The sequence below is a fragment of the Bombus vancouverensis genome, chromosome 3 (genome assembly GCF_051014615.1).
Source record: "Bombus vancouverensis nearcticus chromosome 3, iyBomVanc1_principal, whole genome shotgun sequence".
Taxonomy (NCBI): Eukaryota; Metazoa; Arthropoda; class Insecta; order Hymenoptera; family Apidae; genus Bombus; species Bombus vancouverensis.
The window spans coordinates 6,327,669-6,339,692 of record NC_134913.1 but is presented as its reverse complement, the minus strand read 5'-3'; the positions used below and the strand labels follow the sequence as shown (position 1 = coordinate 6,339,692).

The 12,024-nt window shown below is 34.9% G+C and overlaps 1 long non-coding RNA gene across 2 annotated transcripts; it reads right to left on the bottom strand.

Annotated features, from left to right (window-relative positions):
* Positions 1-358: 358 nt before the first annotated feature.
* LOC117165840 (uncharacterized) lies at positions 359-1,845 on the bottom strand. Of its 2 annotated transcripts, none has more exons than XR_013058021.1 (3): positions 1,755-1,845; positions 1,065-1,249; positions 359-986 (listed from the first exon to the last, which is right to left on the bottom strand). It is a non-coding gene; the product is annotated as an uncharacterized LOC117165840 (long non-coding RNA). The 2 variants fall into 2 exon arrangements; XR_004466101.2 differs by having other exon boundaries at positions 360-986; positions 1,688-1,804.
* Between the last annotated feature and the right edge of the window lie 10,179 nt (positions 1,846-12,024).

Below are 12,024 nucleotides of genomic sequence, written 5' to 3'. Positions count from 1 at the left end.
TAAACATGCAGGCCATACGAAACGATACCATCTTTCCTTCCACTCGTGTTTTGGTTTTCGTTAAAAATAGATTTATACTTTCTTTTAGGTATTATGCGAGATTACTATTAGATATCGTAATTTACTCAGTTATTTTTTACTTTATGTAGTTATGTGTTTTAGTATGATAAATATCCTTCCGATCTTTATGTAGATAAAACAAATTTAATACTCATCACGTTCATTAAACAAAAAGAAACTAAAAAATAGTTCATCTTATATTAATTAAAGTGTTAAACACGAACATATGATATATACTTAAAGCCATAATTTAGTTGGATAAACTAGAAGATATACGATTTAGTATAATTTTATATTACACAAGTTATCTATTACCATTTTGACGTGAGTAAAATATTGTAATTAGTTTACAATGATTTGTTTGCATTATTAACATTTTTTACCTTTAACTAATTTTATAGGAGAAGAAAACGATATGTTTATTCTAATTTTTTACCAAGTTCTATTATAAAGTAACAAACATATTGTTTGCAAGCTACTCCTTGTTGAATTTTTCTGAAATTTTATAAAAGATTTATATATGTGAAATAATATAGATGTATATATATAATACGATGTATCAGTGGCGAAAGCAGAAAGTCTTTTTCCGTTAACGGTAGGACTTCAATCTTATCTTATATAAAATAAACGAACGCAGATGACGTATTTCCACTTCGTAGAACATATTCGCGAGCAATAATTCAAATTGAAAAAAGGTCGAGCGTTATGTAGATTGATCGTCAGCTCGGAAAGCAAGGAAATGAGAGTGCAAAGGAAGCAGAAAAATAAACGCAGGAGCGTACAGGTAACAAGAGGCAAAGTGGCCGTCTCCCCACTAGCGAGGTTCCCTCCTTACCCCTGACGTGCACGTTTCTTCCTTCTTCTCCTCTCTTCACTGGGCAGGTGAGCAGCGAGTCCGTGGTGCGGGTTACCATTATGTCTACAACCTTGAATTAAAATGCCGTATAATGACACAGCTAGGCAGCCTGTATAATTTATGTCCATAAAAATAAAATCATAATTACAGAGGCGCGGACTGCGAAAAGACGGTAATAATATGGCTGCCCGCTGTGCTTGTTGCGTGTTCAGCGCGTGTATATCGTGTTCGTCGTTGATGCTTCGCTGTTGTTGTTATTGTTATTGTTGCCGTTATCCTCCTGATGTCACATAGTGGCAGTGCCGCGTTGTATCATATACAACAATGTGCGTTCTACGATTAAACGTACAACGTAAAATTTCATAGATTCTGCATGATCGATAAAATAAATTTGAACTGTTTAAACACACGATTACAATAGAATAAAAAACGATTAAGTGATAACGAATATGTAAGAAAGATAAATTAAGCAGAATTATAAACTTTCTTATTTCATTACCTACGATAAATTTTGAAGAAATAATGTAACTTTTAATTGTAATCGTATATCACACAGTACATGATCCAATCTTATGACTATACGTGTGTTGGAATAAAAAAACGTTGAAAGAAAGATGCAAAAGGAAATAGGAATAAGAAAGACGATTGCTCGTCAGCTTAACGTCAAGATCTTAAACTCTGTGCTGAACGACTGCCGAGTACGGAAAATTAATAAATGTGCCAGAAAAATTAATGGTGCCGAAAACTCCGCTTCGACGACATTAATCTTACGTGGCAAAGTGGCAACGGGTTTTCCAAGACGCGCGCAGAAAGAAATCGTTTCAGCTCCGTTTCTCACCGTCCGTTCGTAGTGCAAATCGTCATGAGACTCTGAAACGCGAACGGAAAGGCGATGTGAGATCGCGTTGATGAATGCCCCCATTACACGAACACCGCTAGTTACTCCTCGGAGATAAACCGCCTTCATTACTCACTTTCTGGCGTGACCTTATTCCCCCCTACGGCCTCGCACTCTCTCTCTTTCTGTCTACACTCCTCTTTCCTCCCGCCCCTCTTCCTTCGCCCTCTCCTTTTCTCTCTTATAGCTATTAAGTTAATGCGAATTAATAACAGTGGCTTTTTCTAGTCAACAGCCGCTTTCTTGCAGCAATACAGGTATTTTAGTGGATAATAAATTTTGACCTCGGGGAATATATTATAACTGTGGTTTGAAAGCGTACACATCAAGGGGTGGCACACTCTTAACAGATTGGATCGTTTGTCTTCAGACTCGAAACTGCATTATGTTAGATACGTAGATATTAATGCGACAATGCAATTATCAGTGTTAGATAGAGCTGACCCACTTGTTTTTTACTTCGTCATGGTTCTGCTATAATTTTCATTTCTAATTTATGGGTTGATTATTGAGAAACGGAAAGTTTATTAGTATTCGTTAACGAGAGGTGTGTATGCCAATAAATTTCAAAACAATCGTGAAACAATCATTCGACTTTCTTGTCAGGCAATAAAATTACAGTAGTTTCTTACCTGGGAGATTGTATATCTTTTTATCATAAAAGTAGGAAATATTCGTACGTGGAACAAGATTATAAATAGATATTTTTTGCGTTTTTCTTTAGCTATTATATCCTTTTGCGATATCTTTTAAAATAGATATTTCTAAGTGTAGATACCTATCCTAGATCTTTATATATACATACACATTCTTAAATACCGTTCATAATCAATGATCAACTGAAAATACTGTATAATTACCGTTCATTATCAATGATCATGAGAGAATAGAATATTTTCTATATTGATACTTTCTTGAAGGCATGTAAAAATGAAACTATTGCTAACAAAGGCAATTTAACATTATTCACATCGTACTTTCTAAATTCGTGAGCATTTGTCAATATCGTTCAAATAAATATCAGGCAATTACACTTAATGGGTCACGGTACGCGTTCAATGAAACCAGTACAAGCTTAATTGGATATTAAATTAATGACCACTACGTGTGAATCAAACAAAATACTGTAAATCCGGTTAGGAGGGAAATTGTAATTTATATTTCGCTAGACGGTGGTGTGTTCCATGATAAATGACAGTATATTTTTAATGCCCCACTGACATGTACGCTTTGAAATACGTATAATTTAATACGTATATATTAATTTCTTTTGTATTAAAACAGTGAAGACCGAAACTATAATTCATCGATATAATGTATATTATTAATATCTCATTGATTTATTACTAATGAGCACCTGCCTTATATCACAATCGGAGATTTTGATTTGGAATCTATTGGTGCTTTGATAAATAGCGTATCGGTTAATAAAGGGATATGGCTTAAATTAATTATTGAAATGTAAATAAAATAACGAAATTTTAAAGCACGACTTCAATGATATACAAGAGAATTTTCTCCGTTCTTTTCCCTTTTTAGATGTTAGATATGTATCAGTTACGTCTTTTGGTATTTAAATTGTTTTTCATATGCAAATTTAATTCAATAAATTTTCATAATTATCCTTGGTGTAATTAATAACAGGGAATTGTTTATAATTCGTGTAGTCAGATAGAGTAATAATCAAAATCTAGAATACATATGCAGTAATATTTAATATACAGAGTACATAAATTGAAAATATTCGTTTCCAATGACGTGTTAGCGCTTTTATTCCAAAAAGTAAGTCAAAAATATTTTGTGTACCTACATTGATCTTTGTTTTTATTACAATTAAATTTATTTCCACTAGAAATAAAGAAATTCATGTATAAAAAATAATTATTTAGGAGTTTCGTCTTCGTCGGCTCTTGCCGATTTCGGTACCCCTGAAATAAGTTGTCAAGATCATCATTTTGAACAATTTTTTCTTATACAAATAACCGCCGCTTGAACTTAATTTCCAAAATATTTTCAATTGAATGTAGATTACGATTACATTTCATAGGTGGTCGCATTTTAATATCATGTAAATAACAAGGAAAAATCAGTGGGTTATGACTTAGGGTAGAATAGTGTAAAATAATTTCCTATGAATCGATTAATATGTGGTATGTTGCATTTTATTCTGATCTTCAATTGCTCAAAAATATCAATATATAAGTATCAATATATCTACCGTCACTCAAAAATTGTTTACAGGACAAAAAATTATAAAATAAATCGTTAAATAATAGTATGTAATATCAAACACAAATTGTTTTATAACTTGAAAAGCAAAGCTGAGCGGTTATTACAAAAAAAAAATTGTTCAGAATGATGACCTTGACAATATATTTCAAGAATACCCAAGTAAGTAAGGAGACTGAATTTCTAGATAATTACCAAAATAATTTTCGTTGTGCAAAAAGAATACAATCAATTTCTGCAGTGAAAGAATAGCTGTATAAATGTTCATAATGCTGGAATTTGTCAATGTGATTGAGTTGAACAGTAATCACATAATAAAATATTTTGAGCACTTTGTGAAGAATAAATAATAATTACTGTTACGGTTTACTGCCATACGATATATTCAATATTTACATCTTTTTGTTTCAGTCTGAATATTAATCTACAAAAACAGAGCAGACGTATCCGTTTGTTAGTTTGATCCGTACCTTCAATCTAGTCAAAGTATCGTGGAGAAATCGTCCTCTTTTATGGAAAATGGATCCTCCGAAAGAAATCTATTTATGTCTGTATAGAAGTAAAAAGAACAAAGAGTCTTGCAGCATTTAGACCATTACATTCAATGAAGATAAAATCGCGGAGCGTCGTTTCTCCATAACGTTGTATTAAGAGTAACATGCGTGCGTGTCGTCGCAACGTGTCTACGGAATATGCAAGAATATTTAACACGGTACGCTGCAACGGCATGCCCGCAGAAAGAATATTTAACACGGCATGCATACCCGTCTATCTTCATACGTCGTAGGTTACACAGTTACATTAGTAGGAATGTCACGATAACGAACGCGCCGGTACACTGTCAGCAGAGACGTCTTCCTGTTTCTGGGGGTGCAGCGCAAATTCTCCAGGCACGTTGGTCTCCTTTCGCCCTACGCCACTGGCTATATCCGATATTCCAGGCACGGCCGCGAAAAACAAAACACAGGGGAATACGTTTCCCGCATATGCGTCTCGCGTGTACTCGCTGGATTCATTTTGGTCGGGACATTCCGCTGTCAGCACGGCGTTATCGCGCATCGCCGAGCAGTAAAACGTTTCGGCTGTGCGCCGATAAACCATGAATCCGCAATTTACAGGAAACGTGAGTGATTCGTTTGTGCGCCCGCACGTACCGCTAGATCTACATAACGCGTAGAAACGCGTCAAGTTTATACCTTTTTTCTTCCTACCGTCCTTTTTTCATAGTACCTTCTCCGATGTAACAATTAAGGCCCGTTTACCCTGCCTGAACTTCCGGCAATATCACTTTCAATGCACGCCTGGCTGTGTAATAAACCTGAAATGTTTTGCAGTACCCAACAAATGTTAACCGCAAACATAAATATCACTGGTAATCACGTGCAATGGTAAATATGCTTTTAGTGTCCACACTGGAACATATATTTCGTTAACAGTTTACAGAGATTGATTCTTATAATTTCATACATATCTTACTTTGCGTTGCCTGCTATTTTCAATGTAATATTTGAACAATAATTACGCGTACTTGACACTTTTTAGTTTAGAAATAGTACTTTTCAAAATAAGCTATGTAATTGATGAAATGAATTGATAAAATGTTTCGATTTCAGTCAAATAAAGAAAATAAAAAGTTACATACTCGTATGTCTGCAATATTCAAAATTGATATTTAAAGATAATATGTAGCTGTACTTTCCAAATTAAAGAAATACAGTTTCCGTTCAAACATCATTTATTAAATCAATATGTAATATGAGCTGATTTGATTTGACTGAAGTTATTGCCAATAATCTTAAACGATGTATTTATCTTCAATAAAACACGATATACAGTTGCTCTTTATTGCACGTTGATTATTATATAGAATATATGAAATGACACAAGTATTGTCGATTAAATATTGATATCGAAATCGCGATACTATATCAGCGAAACAAAATTTATATTAGAAATAGGTACTTAAATGAAATAAATCGCAGTTTTTTGCTATTTAGAAAAACAAAGTGTGAGCTCTGGTTATTTATAAAATTCTAGATTATGGATATGATTCACAATTTTACAGAAACATCACGCAAGTATCATACGGATCTATTAGTAGGTGATTACAAACTATCAAATATTACGAAAATAAGTGTTCCACGAATGGCGCAGTATCAAGAATATAAAACCTGTTGTACATTGGAATTATTTATTCATCTTTTTCACAATCGTTGCGTAATACGAATATTTTTAAATACCTATACCGTAAACAGGTGTTTTCGATTAGCACTAAAATCACATTTACTGCATACAATTTGAAATTAATGGACGTTTAATCAAACGATTCATCGAAATCGTGTATTCTTCAGCACATAAATTACTTGATTCTTCGTTTACATAATTCCTTATATATAACATAATTTCTTATATATTATCTACTCTTAATTATGATTAACGTAGTATAATAATGTGTAAGCAAGATAATGATTAACGATATATAAAAAGTATATAAAATTTTAGGCTTTCACAGTTAACGTTTTTCTTCTAGACTTAAAGTATCGATGCAAAGTTACGACGGATGAGATTCAAGTTCGAATTTCTGATTGTGCATCGGTCATGAATACGAATAGAACGAGTGACTATTTGAAATGAAATAAACTAACCGTCGTTTTCCTGACGACAGGCGATACGTCACTGTGACCAATTCACAATAGGGCATTACACCCCGAGACCAGGACAATAGTTATCTCCGGACTGTATGAACGTGTACGTGGTTATTATTCGCACGCGCACACGTGTCACTGCCGACGGCGACAAGTAGCGCCATTGGTGCTGGTTGAAACGCAGCCCCGTAAACGCGAGTTTCGAGTAGCCGTTGCGGAAGCACCGCGACACACGGCGCTTCACTCAATTACCTTGCCACTTAATGCACTCGCGCAGTGATTCACGAGCGTACCCTCGTCTTCCGTGATGGCTTAGAACGCTTTATGTTATACGCATGCACGTGCGTTTGCCCAATACCACTTTTTGAATAGAATTTTTCATATGCCATTTTTATGTTTCGTTCAATTTGTCAATTCGTTAATTACAATCGTCTTAATTAATACCGCTATCGATATATTATAAATATTGACCGAAAGGAAATGTGTGGAAGTATGAAGTGTAATGCAATTGTTCGCAATGGCAAATAAAATTTAAATCAATAAGCAAAAATTACAAACGCTACTCTCATAACACTGGAACCCTATTTAAATTTAATTTTGTTCTAAATAACGGCCGGAGGATTGTTAAGCGCCCGTGTCGTACTACGTTCTTTGTTGAATAAAATTCAGTTTCTGTTCAGTGAATTTCATTTCGGTATCACGGTGTATCTCTGTGAATTACAACGAAGGGGACAAATATTCATTGGCTGTCATAATGTTCGATGAACATCCGTTGCGTGTAATGGATAACGATCTTTAACGCAACGTTTCGTTGCGTTAACATATTCGCAGTTATGTTACCTGTGTCCATAGGGCTTTGGCTGCATCACTTCTCATTTCTCGTGCAATGCCTAATACACGATCACTATCAATATCAAATAATCGAAGTTTAGAAATTTGATCCTATTTCGCGATTTCGCTCACTACCTTAACTACTTGCTGGATGATTCTATTCGATGCATAAGATAAGTTTGAGATCTTGTGTAATATGACATCCAAGGTTACCTGTTACCAGTTCTTTTACCTCTACACGTTAGATATGTCTTGTAAAATATTCATATTTTACTATGAAGCAATCTTATACGTTTATCTGTTTACAATTAATCATAATGACAATGGACTATTTTGTAGCCGGTATAGATCGGAGTTACTACTTTTATCGAGATTATAAAGACTTTCATTTACGAAAATTATTTCTTATATTCTTATTATTTTCTTATATTCTAAAAATTATTTCTTATATATCTTATAGCCAACTTTGATATTTTCGATCAAATGCAACATGAAGTTTCGTGGTAAATATTAATTTTTGTGTAAGTATTTGAAATAAGTTTTCATTTTAAATATAAGAAATACAAAGTCCAACTAAATAACAAATAAAACGGTTTCATTATGTCGTAATTGTTAAAGCTCCGTAAGAAGTTATATGATAATTACATACAGAAAACATATATGCAAATAATTCTATTAACATGAATGTAATTTTTATTAATGATATTCAAACTTCTTTGTAAAATGTGGTATCCAAAGTGGGCTACATATGTATGTACGTCTATATATAAATATGTACGTTCAAATTCTTGTATGTATACGTATATGTAAATTGTGTATACATTGTATTGATTGTATACTGTTAGATATAAATTATGTTTTGTAAATTATTTCTTAAAATACTTGTTAATTAATGTTGCTGTACACCAATAACACCATTGTAATGTCTTTTACAGATTTATACAAAATGGCATTTTTATATCAAGCAAACAGGGGTCAAAAATATTACTCCTTGAAAAATTCTTCTAGTTCTGAGGGATGAGATGAAAATAAATTCACTGTAGAGAAAAAAGGACGTTTGATAAAATAATCGTTGCGCACGTATCTGGGAACGTGTAAGTTTCGCTACTGTGCGACTGGTAAGGAAGAAAGGTCATAAAAGACTTATCGTCCAATTCAGCGTAATCACTTTCCCGGCGGGGTTGGAAGTGCGCTGAGGCCGTTCGCTGCAAAGTTTTGGGGTGGACGGGAGAGTAAATCAAACTAGAATTACCGGCTGCTTAGCATACGGACCGAAGTCTCGTACGAACAAGATGGGGAGAGGGTACAGTCGACGACGACCGTGGAAGGCAACCAGAAATAATATCGCCATGAATACAAGAGTGAGCGCCATTACACGTAATTGTGATCTATAGGTGTCATATATTACGGCGTCGACGACGTATAAAGGGCGTTCAGGCTTGCACGCGTAAATCCTCGTCCTCTCCCTACCGTCATTTTCCCCTTCGGCTTGTACCCCTCGCGCATGGCCCCTCCACCTAACCTCGTTCACCCCACTCCCAGATCATCACTGGTGAAATATTCACGTATATAATCAGCCCATATACGATAAAGTAACCCCCGACTACTTTCATCTCTTCATGGGCTATGCTTATCGCCTGACATTAGCTTTTTAATATTTTCACGATTCGAATATGGGAAACGTAGAAACGTGGAGTCTTTGCTGTTTGATTACTCGATTCGACTTATGACATTTGCATGGATAAGTAGAATTAAGAAGCGAATTTATGCGATGATTTCCATTACTGTCATAAGCTTCTACGGCTGGATTTCTTACGTTAAAAAGTTATATGAATTATAAATAACTTTTCTTACATGCGAAACTGTGCAGAGTTTCAACTACGTACTTAGACTTCTCGCTTAAAAGAATTCCACGTTTCTTAAAGTATATTTCCGTTACCTAAATCTTGTAGAAAAGGCATTGCAGTTACATTGGTCATTTTGTATAAAAGCTAGAGAAATTGCAATTTTTATCTGTGTTGCGTGACATTCTCTTTCTCACTTAAAAATCACTATCGATGTTGGATATGCGTGGCAACATGGCGTGGATAGGAAATGCATAAATCACGGCAATACAATACACGCAAGAAATCAATCTTCTTTCACGGTTGATAGTTTCTTGTTGGCGTTCCGTGGCAAGAGTGTTTTCACGGTTTGAAAGTGGCGCGCGCGGGAAGATCGATTGACATCGCTCAGGGCGATGCGATGGGGCGATCGGTCGATGGCTCTACGTCGAGCCAGGACAGCTCTCTTCTGTTCTCTTTCTTTGTGGAGCCGAGAGCAATATTACATATCGCGGTGATGTATCGTCCCCAACGTTCGGGGTGCGTCATGGTACGTTACACCCGGACCGCTTGCCGCGAATAAAATCATTGTTGGTAAGTGATTAATGATTGTGTTATAAGGGGCAACCTGAATGCAGTCCCCTGTCTCGGTAATATCGTAAACTTCGCGACACTTTCATGCTGTTCTCGTGATCAATACATACCGCAGTAAACCAATCGGTAATCCATAATTTTGTCGGGATGTCGGCTCGAATGATACGCCATTCAATTATGAAATAGAAATATTACCGATGATATTTTTTAAATACGCTTTCGCTTTCGTTTTACGCTAGTCACGCTTCAAAGTTATTGATCAGTTATATAACGCTATGGACATCGCAAATGTTGAGGAACTTTATAGATGTTCCACATCTGGATTCCTTGTAGAAAAAGTTACGCCATTCTTACGGCCAGTCGCGAATAACTTGCGATCCTCAAGTCTGAAACGAATATATAGTTCGTATAACGGATGCCACCGAACGTTAGGACGACTATGTACGTACATATTTTGATTTCGAAAACTCTGTGTAACTCAATAAGAACCACTGTTACGCGATCAATTTACCAAATGTACGACGATTCTATCAAGGGAAAGAGCATTAATGATTGAATCGTAGAAGGTTCACTGATCGTATCTCAGCAACAGCAACTCCAATCTACACAATTTATCAACACGGTACCGACTCACCCCGCGCTTCTTTCAGATTGATGTTACTATAACAACACGTCAGTTATTCATTGTGCGCCCGGCAGTGCATTAATCAAGCCCTCGCTCTGACATCAAATACAAATGATATTTTATAGCGTCATAAATCTTCGCTGGCTGTCACCGTTCGTGGGCGTTTGCTACGAACACGTCTCTTGGGATGTCCCCTACTCTCCTCTCGTATCCTGCTTTGTCCTGTCGAGTCGTGGCAGCTCCAGTTAGCCGTATGACTTCTCGCTTGTCTTGGCAGTTCGATTTAGCCTAATGATTTCTCTTTCCAATTTCCTTCAACGCTATTGATTCGTGTTGTTCGTCTTATCGTCCAACGATTTACTCTCTTCAACAACGCTATAAAATGTGTTGTCAATAACTTAATCCTACTATAACATTTTATGAGCGTGCATATGAAATTTTATATTGAAGAGTTACTAGCCTTTAAAAATTCATTATTTCTATCTCTCGCTAATGGAACGTTATTTGTAGCGTTATTCTAGGCTTACTTGAAGGTCTTTGTAATTTTATTACGTATATTATACTTTGTGCTATACTACTATATGTGCTATATGCTAAGTATATTATAAAGAGTGAGTTACATAAGAGTTAAAGCTGAAATATTTTCGATACTATCAATTATGTCGGAAGATGTTTCAGATAAAAATCAAATCCGAAAGACGTAAGGTACTACTTTTGTACTTTTGTACCTCGTCTTTCATACGAAGTTTTACAAAGTAAAAATTAAAATTTCTACTAAACTAGTAGCTTCTCGATATTAATAGGTTAATAGTTTTTATGTATTACAAAGATATATGATTCTGCTTTAAAAAATATAATAGACCCTCACATGAACTTTATACTCTCACATATAGAAAAAACCAATAACATCAGCATATGTCCCCCTTCAAACCATTCAACCTTTATTTGAAACATTTCTCGATATAATTAATAGTACAGAAAATATTTCAACTCAAACTCCTAGGAGGAAGTTAAAAAAAATATAACGTCTATTATAATGAATAATAATATTTTACTAAATTTGAATACTCAAGTGGAATTACTGAAAGTAAAATTATTTATAGATTTTTTGTATTTTATAATTTCACGAAGATTTACGTTGTACCAGACTAAATAAATTCCTGAAATTTTAAGATGGAGAATTGTATTTATAATCTTCTAATGTAGTTGAAAAGTTTTACTATAACTTAGCTTACTAATAAAAATTTACCCAACAATCTGTAGATTTATATTTTTTATTTTACGTGTAGTTAATGGTATTTATTCAGAATGCTGTCTTCTTTACTTGCATTGCCATCTGTCGTAGGCAAGGCTAAGTTTCTACTGCGTTGTCGGTAAATCCGTGACAATGCAAACTCCACCTTCCCCCCGAAAGAAAACAAAATAGCGCAAGACGACTTTAATATTAATGCTAGTCGATTATC